Source organism: Lithobates pipiens, unplaced genomic scaffold (genome assembly GCF_037356315.1).
Source record: "Lithobates pipiens isolate NorthernLeopardFrog02 unplaced genomic scaffold, aLitPip1_a1.2 Scaffold_75, whole genome shotgun sequence".
In the NCBI taxonomy this organism is placed as follows: Eukaryota; Metazoa; Chordata; class Amphibia; order Anura; family Ranidae; genus Lithobates; species Lithobates pipiens.
In genome coordinates, this window is record NW_027507898.1 from 780,019 (window position 1) to 790,762 (window position 10,744).

Consider the following 10,744-nt stretch of genomic DNA (forward strand, 5'->3'; position numbering starts at 1 on the left):
CTATCAGTGCCCACCAGTGCAGCCTATCAGTGCCCACCAATGCAGCCTATCAGTGCCCACCAATGCAGCCCATCAGTGCCCACCAATGCAGCCATCAGTGCCGCCTAATCAGCGCACTTCAATGAAGGAGAAAAATGACCCGTTTGCAAAATTGTATAACAAACTATTAAAACATGATTTTTTTTTTTTTTTTTTTTGCATCTTTTTTTGTTTGTTTAGCAAAAAATAAAACTCCGAGCTGTAATTAAATACCACCAAAAGAAAGCTCTATTTGTGGGAAAAAAATGATAAAAATTTCATTTGGGTACAGTGTTGTATGACCGCGCAATTGTCATTCAAAGTGCATCAGCGCTGAAAGCTGAAAATTGGTTTGGGACTGAGGGGGGTTTAAGTGCCCAGTAAGCAAGTGGTTAAATGCCAAAGTTTCAGTAAGTAGTAAAATGACTGGTATTTAGCAATACCAGTATTACTGGTATTTAGCATTTGATATACAGCGGGCCAGGCAAAGTGCTAGGAGAGAGCAGGGATGAAACAAAATGTGGGTAGAGTTCAAGGCTCCTTCTTCAGTTTGGACCTAGGATCATAGGGGCTCCCCTGAAACACAAAGATCATTTTGACAACCAACAGGGGCAAGTGCAGGCTTCAAAAAGCTTTTCAATACTATTGTTACTTTGGAGTTACATGCCATGAATGATAACTGTCACAGTTGCTTGTGCTCTCAACCGAACTGTCAAGCCATCAAACAGCTGGTGTCATAACTGATCACATGTGCAGCACCATGGCAATTGCAGCCCAAACAAAGGCCAAGATGGCGGCTTCCTTGGCTGTAAAGGATATTTTGTTTTAGGTCTGGGTCAGGCTCGCTTAAAACCACCTAACAGTTTCTTATAGCTTTTAAGAATAAAAAGATCTCTTGAATTTTGAGGCCTTTTGCAAAGGGAACCCCATGGTCTCTACTGGATTTGTTACAATTATTTTATATTATGGAAACTTTAGCTAGAGTCAGAGCAGAGTTCAGTAGTCTTAGGTAGCCTTGATTGGTGGTGAGGGCATGGCTCAATGTTTGCTAGCTAATCCCTGAACTAGACTGAATTGCAAAGAAAGGTGCATTACACATTCAGGCATTAAAGTGAATGTAAAGGTTTGCTTTTTTTTTTTTTTTTCTTTAAATAACAAACATGTCATACTTACCTTCACTGTGCAGTTACCTTTTGCACAGAGTGGCCCTGAACACAGACTTCTGGTGTTCCTTGGTGGCTCTCGCGGCTCCTCCTCTTATGAGATAACCCCCTAGGAGAAGCACTCTCTCGGGGGGGGGGGGGGGGGGTGTTTACCTTGAGGGTGCGGTCCTGAGTCCAGCATGTGTGCCCAAAGACATGAATGCTGGACTCGGCCCCGCCTCCGGAACATGTGTCATTGGATTTGATTGATAGCAGCAGGAGCCAATGGGAGGTAATTTTTTCCAGGATTCTTCCTGCAGTGTTGTATTTCCTTCAGCTAGGTAGAACTGCAATTCACAGCCGGAGCACTTAGTAGGTATTTGAGCACTTAGGACCTGTTAATTTACCGGATTGGTAGAGTGTGCAGTGACCGAGTAGGAAGCCAGTGGTTTATATGTGATGTTTCTATTTGAGCTGTGATACAATGGTTTACCAACAATCAATTTCAATAAAGACTGATTATGCCTATGGTACATGTACATATACGTGCAAAGCTTTGGTCATGATGAACCTCAAAACCTCTAATATGTGCATCTATGCAAATATACACACACCTTGAGATAATCACTTGTTTATGATTATCTACTTAACTAACTCTGTTATATTAGTAACACAATATAATTCTGTATGACAGCATCAGAGCTGAAATCTCTGAAGACATAAGCAGATAGAAGGCCAAGTATCAAACACAAGATGGCGTGAGCAGGATTAGAATGACGATCACCTCCACGTAAGAAACAGCTGGGGATCTGCAGGGATTGGGATGAGAAGAGAGGGATTAATGGAAAGATTATCACAAAGGGGAGAGAATGAGATTGTGACAAAGGGCAGAAGACAAAGGGGGCAAACAAAAGGCAGCAATAAAACTATGATGCATATAGTGACAAAGAATTGATCATATTAAGAGAAGAGGTGTAGAGGTCATTGATGAAGGAATGAGGTAAGAAGAGTGACATCAGCGGAAACTGACAAGACAAAGGGCGAAGTATTGTACACATTATAAAAAAATTAGAACACCAAGGAAGCCGTTGAGGCATACATTGATCACGCTGGACCCATTAACTCAACTCAACATCTATCTGAAGCAAAGCAGCCGCTTCTACGGTAAGACGCTCCCCATATTCTTGCTCCTCCTTACCAAACCTTCTATTTTACCATCCTTTTTCTAAATAATCTCCAAAGACAAGCATGATATCAATCTACCCAACATCACTACTATTCCCAATGTGAAGCACATTAATTGCTTTCCAGATATTCTTTTTTCCTTACCACCTTTTGTTTTTGTCTGTGTATTGGCGCAATGTCCGCAGTGAGGCTAGGTGGTACAGATGTTAATATTTTTCTGTTTAAAATAACAGTGCACATCAGCACTATTTTATAAGGAAAGGCAAATGGCAATGTTAATACAAACTATACTAACCTATAGCAATCAGCTTTCTTTTTTTATTAGTCTTTTATTTTATTGCTTTGTACAAGAACTCCAAATCATTGTAGAACAATTACCATAAATATGATCACTTGCTACAACACTATGATCTTATTTCATTTGTGACAGATTTGTTTTAATGAAAAAAAAAGAAAAACATGTTAGTTATTTCAAATCCAAAGCATTTTTTAGAAGTTATGTACAGGATTAGGAATTATAGCAGGGATATTTTACTTTGCCAATATGCAATACATATAGAAAGCTAGGACGGTCGCAGATAATGTGCCTATTAACCCTACCAAGTGTATGTTTAAATGACCCACCCTATACCTTCACCTTAAATAACCTACTGTTTTATACAATTTCAGACCCTGCTGTTTTGTATTATAGTGTTGAGATAAATTTGTCTTTAAGAGCCCTTTCACACTGACAGCGCAGCCGCGTTAGCGGTAAAGCGCCGCAAGTTTTAGCGGTAATTTAACTTTTAGAGGTGCTTTTCGGCAGCTAGTGGGCACTTTTAACCCCTACTAGTGGCTGAATAAAGGGTTAAAAGAGCCTGCAAAGGGCTTTGGCGGTGCTGCCCATTGATTTTAATGGGCAGGGGCTCCTAAAGCACCCCAAAGATGCTGCTCGCAGGACTTTTTTTTAACGTCCTCCCAGCGCAGTGTCCCAGTATGAACTCACTCTGGCTTTCACACTGGGACTGCAGATGAAGTGTTTTTCAGGCGCTTTACAGGTGCTATTTTTAGCGCTAAAGCACCTGAAAAATGCCTCCAGTGTGAAAGGGGTCTAAGTGCAGACTTATCATTCACATTTATTTATGTATTCATTCTTATGAAATTATTATGTAACAAGAGGAAGTTTAGGATAGAATGGTTAAAGTCCAGACAGTAATTTAAAATCTTATATATAGTGCAATTAAAGTATAGAATATGTTATGAGTACAATACCCCCAACCACTGTGAAGGTGATGTGATCATCTTGAACCAATGTATGCTAGGTAATCTTTTTTTTTTAATCAATAGTTTTTATTAAAGTTTACATTTTTATCAAGACAAATGACAGAAATTATGACTAAATAATTACAGTAGTTAGATACATAGATAATAGTATCCAAAAATAATAAGAAAATATAATATAAAGAAAACCATATTAATTATCTCAATTATAATCGGAATAATAAAGATAACGATCGGGAGGTTATTAATACATCCAATGTGGAGACAATACACAAAAGTAATATCAATATTATCTTCATATATTTATATACTGCCAATTTAAGTAATTCAAAGATGATGAACATAAATATATTCCCGAACACCCCTATGGGTACTAAACTGTGTTCGGGACAGTAATAGTAACCTGTCATTTAATAGATACAAAAAGATTAAAATATTAGAGCGGGGTAAGTAATTTTTTAATTCAAGTTATCTAGGAACAAAGAACTCATGCAATGTTTTGGGGACTAGCCCATTTTAACCATGGCTGCCATATTTTATGAGTATGTTCTTTTTTGTGAGGCCGAAGAGCTAGAATTGATTCATAAATGTAATGAGTTTGAGTCGATTCTATCACTTCTTTTATGTATGCTAGGTAATCTTGACTGTGACTATGGTGCAGTATTGGTTGGCCTAACCCTCAGCAGAGTTTAATAGAAGGCTATATGACATATTTACTGCTCATTTGTGTTGTGTACTAAGGAAGCATGTAATATGCCACTGTTGACCCCTCCTTGTAAATATCTCTTTCAGTAAAGGTTAGTCTCATTTAAAGCAGTTGTAAACCGATGGCTTTTTTTTTTCCTGAAAGGTAAAGTCATAATGTGCATTATGTGAAACTCACCTTAAAGCAAAGCTGTTCCAGTGCCGCTTCAATCTTCACCCATCTTGCTTCCGGGTTCGTGGGCTCCAGCTCTGTGGCTGGCCACAGCAGCGATGACGTCACTCTAACACGTGTGCACAGGAGCCGCCATTTACGACACAGGGCTCAGAAGGAATGGCATGGGTGGCCATTCCTTCAGAGCGCATGCGCCAGTGATGTCACTGGCTGCATGCAATGTACATATCTCCTAAACAGAGTACGTTTAGGAGATATATACACTACCTATAGGTAAGCCTTATTATAGGCTTACCTATAGGTAAAAGTCTGGAAAGGAAGTTTACTTCCTCTTTAAAAAAAGGGATTGTTTGGGCTACCAAGTAGTTGTCGGTTTAGCAAGGGGGAGTATATCTAACCTTGCTTTTAAGACTACAGTGAAGGTTTTGCCCTTAAAGGAGATCTGTTGTCAAGAAATATAAAAGCCGACAATGTTGACCTCCCTCTGAAAATGTTAGTTGCCTGGCAGTCTCTGTCTCTGGTATTTTGAGACCCTAATCTGGAACAAGCATGCAAATCATGAGTTCTGATTTCTATCTGATTCTCTATATCAGCATATTTATTCCAAATCAGAGCACTGCCGTCCACCATGTTTATTTCGCTACTGCAGAGAATTTGTGGAGGATCCAGTTAGTAGCTCTTACCGCAGTGTGCCAAGGCAGGAGGCAGAGATATTCAATGCAGGTGGTAATAGAGGCAATCCAGCTGCTGGAAGGAAGGAGACAGCAGGCGAGAGGTGGACTGTAGATGTGGTGGCAAAGGTGAGTTGTGGATGGGGGTGCAGAGGTGTGCTGTGCAGAACAGGTATAGAGGTAAGTCTTGGACAGAGAGATGCAGACGTGAAAGGGAAGAGCAGAGGTGAGCTATGGATGTGAGTTCAGAAAGCATATGCATAACATATGTATTTTCTAAAAATTATTGTGCTGAGGTTTGTGAGTGTCTGTTAGACTCTTGCTCGTGGCACAGTAATTAAAGGATTTTTTGTGGGTACAAGGATTTTGGCATATGCAAAAAACAAAATCCCCCTTAGGTGTTTAATACATCACATTCACTTTTTGTATTATTTTTATTACAGAATTACATTTATAACGCTTACTGATTATGCTAATGTGTTATGAACTATAAATATACAGTATCTCACAAAAGTGAATACACCCCTCACAATTTCGTAAATATTTTATTATATCTTTTTATGTGACAACACTGAAAAAAATACACTTGCTACAATGTAAAGTAGTGAGTGTACAGCTTGTATACCAGTGTAAATTTGCTGTCCCCTCAAAATAACTCAACACACAGCCATTAATGTTTAAACTGCTGGCAACAAAAGTGAGTACACTCCTAAGTGAAGATGTCCAAATTGGGCCCAATTAGCCATTTTCCGTTCCCCCGGTTTCATGTGACTCGTTAGTGTTACAAGGTCTCAGGTGTGATTGGGGAGCAGGTGTGTTAAATTTGGTATTTTATCGCTTTTAGTCTCTCATACTGGTCACTGGAAATTCAACATGGCACCTCATGGCAAAGAGCTCTTTGAGGATCTGAAAAAAAGAATTGTTGCTCTACATAAAGATGGCGTCTGCTTTAAGAAGATTGCCAAGACCCTGAAACTGAGCTGCAGCACTGTGACGAACACCATACAGCAGTTTAACAGGACAGGTTCCACTCAGGCAGGCCTCACCATGGTTGACCAAAGAAGTTGAGTACACGTGCTCAGCGTCATATCCAAAGGTTGTTTTGGGAAATAGACGTATGAGTGCTGCCAGCATTGCTGCAGAGGTTGAAGGGGTGGGAGGTCAGCCTGTCAGTGCTCAGACCATACGCTGCACTCTGCATCAAATTGGTCTGCAGGGCTGTCATCCCAGAAGGAAGCCTCTTGTAAAGATGATACACAAGAAAGACCCCAAACAGTTTGCTGAAGACAAGCAGACTAAGGACATGGATTTCTGGAACCATGTTCTGTGGTCTGATGAGACCAAGATAAACTTATTTGGTTCAGATGGTGTCAAGTGTGTGTGGTGGCAACCAGGTGAGGAGTACAAAGACAAGTGTGTCTTGCCTACAGTCAAGCATGGTGGTGGGAGTGTCAAGGTCTGGGGCTGCATGAGTGCTGCTCCTGGAACTGGGGAGCTACACTTCATTGAGGGAACCATGAATGCCAACATGTACTGTGACATACTGAAGCAGATTATGATCCCCTCCCTATGTAGATTGGGCTGCAGAGCAATATTCCAACAGGATAACGACTGCAAACACACCTCCAAGATGACCACTGCCTTGCTAAAGAAGCTGAAGGTAAAGGTGATGGACTGGTTAAGCAATTCTCCAGACCTAAACCTTATTAAGCATCTGCAAATGGAAGGTGGAGGAGCGCAAGGTCACTAACATCCACCAGCTCCGCGATGTTGCCATGAAGGAGTAGAAGAGGAATCCAGTGGCAACCTGTGAAGCTCTGGTGAATTCCATGCCCAAGAGGGTTATGGCAGTGCTGGAAAATAATGGTGGCCACACAAAATATTGAAACTTTGGGCCCAATTTGGACATTTTCACTTAGGAGTGTACTTACTTTTGTTGCCAGTGGTTTAGCCATTAATGGCTGTGTGTTGAGTTATTTTGAGGGGACAGCAAATTTACACTGTTATACAAGCTGTATACTCACTACTTTACATTGTAGCAAAGTGTAAATTCTTCAGTGTTGTCACATGAAAAGATATAATAACATATTTACAAAAATGTGAGGGGTGTACTCACTTTTGTGAGATACTGTAATTGTTAGCAAGGGTTTCTCAAAGGGAAAAAGGCTGAGAAAGACTGCACTAGATAAATCAAATTTACCATGACAGAGTCTCCTATAGACAACATACTTCAGTTAAGATTATTTTGTGGACCATTTTGTTTGCAATTTCAGATATGTCTCGGGAGCAGTTAGAAGGGGTGGTCCGTACAGTCGAAACCCTACTAGCAGAGGCAGAAGCACTACGAGTCCGATGCCAGCGACAGAGTGATGAGGTGAGGCAACTCTGTGAAGACTTGAGAAATGAAAACCGAGAGCTGGTAGAGCGATTTTCTCAAGCGGAGCGAGATCTCACTGAAGTCAAACGTTCCGTCAATGAGCTGATGGACACCAAAATAGCATTTGAAGCCCGGGAGAGGCAAGTGCGAAAGTTGAGCAAGCAACTGTAATAAAGGACACTGGACTTTTCAGTCTGATAGCCACAGAAGAACATAGTTTTATTAAAGCCTTGGCTACCTCCACTTCCCCTTATCACCTCCTCTAATCTAATTTTCCCAATCATGTAGATGATTTCAGGTTGTTTAAATGCTTCTTGGATTGTTAAATTAATTAATCTAAGTGATGCAGTAATTTACGGTAAACTGAAATGTGGAGAACACAAAGGGGGTATTTATGAAACATTGAGCAGCTATTTTCTCTACTTACGGTAGCTGCCACATTTTTTGTTATTATTGGCCAATTTTTAGTCATATAAAAACAGGCTTGTTGGTTTTGTTCAGCACAAGAATTTGTCATTTATCTTTCTTTTCACGATCACAGTTTTTCAATTGTCTTTTAGCCATCTTTGTTACACTTTATTTTCACGTTTAAAGCTATGAAATTGAATTTAAAAAATAAATTTCACTCATTCACAAGTCACTCATTCTTCCTCTCTTTCAAGTTTGGCAGTTTTCTTACAAATTTATCAGTTTAAAAATGTTGCCACTTTTAGACCAAACCTTTAGGCTAACAAAGCTCAAAGCATTTGCTATTCGCCTTTCAAATTTGCTATGCATTGCTGTGCATTTGCACTGCCTTAACATAATGCACACATGCTTGGACTAATGCAAAGCACTGGACAGGTGTGAAGAGACCTAAAACATTTTTCAAAAGGGAAGATGTCCTTTCAAGCAGAACTCCACCGAAGAGGGGAGGTTCTACTTTAAGTCCTCCTTCCCTGCCTCGTTTGACATGTAATTTTTTTTTGGGGGGGGGGGGGGTGGGTACCTAGTTTTGACAGTTCTCCTCTCCCCCTCCCCCTGCACGGACCATGAGAGATCTGCGGGACCATTCACAACATGCAACAAGGTGGGCAGCTGGCTGTAAAGACCAGCTACCCACAGTTAGGATGCCAGTGCTGGGAACCTGAAGGCTAGTGAAGAAGTAGCTCAGGTGAGGACAGCGCTGGATCCATGGACAGGTAAGTGTCCTTTTATTAAAGGATCACTACATTTTTTAAAATAAATAACACACATGTTATACTTACCCCCACTGTGCAGCTCGTTTTGCACAGAGTGGCCCCGAACCTGCTCTTCTGGGGTCCCTCTGCGGCTGTCTCGGCTCCTCCCCGCAAGGACTCCACAACTTCATGCGAGCTCCCTCGCATGGTGTGGCGTGCTTCTGGGCACGTTCCCGTGATACAGCAGGCGGCAGTAGCCACTCACTGTATCACTCGGCCCCTCCCCCGGTGCGCCGCATCATTGGATGTGATTGACTGCAGCGCGAGCCAATGGCTGCGCTGCCTTCAATCCATCCACTCTAGCCAATCAACAGCCAGAGTGAGCGGCGAAGAGGATGTCGGGGGCAAGCACGGGACTTTCGAGGGGTTAGGTAAGTAAAACGGGGGGATGGGGGGGCCGGCATTGTCGGATGTTTTTTCACCTTAATGCATAGAATGCATTAAGGTGAAAAAACTTTTACCTTTACAACCCCTTTAAAAGTCAGCAGCTACAGGATTTGTAACTGCTGACTTTTAATTTTTTATATCACAAATACATCTGCTCCTTCTACTGCCGAGTAGAAGTAGCTGATGTTCCGAGCGCGCAGCCAATCCTGTGCAGTGTTCCCGGCTGTCTCCCCACTTCTGGTGATGTAATTTCTGTGTGTTTGTTGGACTTTCTGGTGGCCATAGAACAGACTACAGACCTCCCTTCACCTTCACAGCCCGTGGATACAGCGTGAGGATGTTCGGAGAGACCTGAGTGACACCCCACTACAGATGAGCATTTTTTAAACCTGTATCTTTGTGTTTTATATCTTGACAATTAAATTGTTTACACTAATGCTACACTCAGGTGGTGTTTCCTGTCTTCCCCTCCTTTTCTATACATAATCATTATTGATCCATTTGGATTAGCAGAGCTCAGTCTCCCATGAAAATTAATAGAATGTGGAGTAGGAATTGTGTAAATTTGCCGTCACTTCACTGCTGCAAAATATTGTATGTATCCCAAGGCAGCAAACATTTTAGGTGATATCAACCAGCTTTCGACTGCAAAATCGACTGGATGGTTCAAGGCAACTTACAGCCAGTGTGTGTGCCCAGGCTAGCAGCTGTGTGCAAGGCAAATTATACAGGGAGCTTATGAAAAAAACAGAGACATTCGGCCCAACAGTCCTGGATTTCATTATTAGAACTTGTTTTGTCAGCAGTTTAAAGATTAAGCACAAGACTAATCCAACATTGACATGTATTTTTAGCTTGCCTCTTACCAAATAACACAATGCCATTTCTTAGCTAACATTTAGTTACCATCTAGAGATAGAAAACTTTGCCATTATATTTTTTGTAACAGTATTCTTTTCCTATGGAGAGGTTACAGCACATTGAGGTCCATGTATAAACTTCAAATAAAATACGTGAATGGCATGCCCCAGGCTTCCAATTTTGGGAGGGTATGTATGAACATCCTTACAAAACCCTGCCTCCTGGGTAACGCATCCAGCGCACTCTGTGAATGCTGTGATCACTGATCACAGTATCGGTCAATCACAGTGGCCCTTTACCATCTGATCACTTGTAAATAGATTTGCCGGTTATCATCAGTCCTGTCCTCCCACGCTATATCTGTGTGAAAAAAGTAGACCTGGTAACCATTAAGACTGCCAGTGCATTGTTTACACTAATAACTCTGGCACTGATCATCAGTGCCCTGATTACCAGTGCAGCCTCATCAGTGCTGCCTATCAGTGCTCCTCAATGCCACCTATCAGTAGCCATCAGTGGCAGCTATGAGTGGTCATCAGTGCAGCCTATCAGTGCTGCCCATCAGTGATCGATGCCCATCAGTGCCACCTGTCAGTGCTCAATGACGCCTATTAGTGCCCATCAGTACCACCTATTGGTGCTCATCAATGCTGCCTATCAGTGCCACCTATCAAAGCTCATTAATGCTACCTACCAGTGCCGCCTGTGCCACCTATCAGTGCTTATCAATGCCATATATCATTGCC

At 41.6% G+C, this 10,744-nt stretch overlaps 1 long non-coding RNA gene across 1 annotated transcript; it reads left to right on the top strand.

Moving 5' to 3' along the window:
- Positions 1-1,902: 1,902 nt before the first annotated feature.
- On the top strand, positions 1,903-8,170 carry LOC143959441 (uncharacterized). Its single transcript, XR_013270231.1, has 2 exons — positions 1,903-2,324; positions 7,427-8,170. It is a non-coding gene; the product is annotated as an uncharacterized LOC143959441 (long non-coding RNA).
- The last annotated feature ends 2,574 nt before the right edge of the window (positions 8,171-10,744 follow it).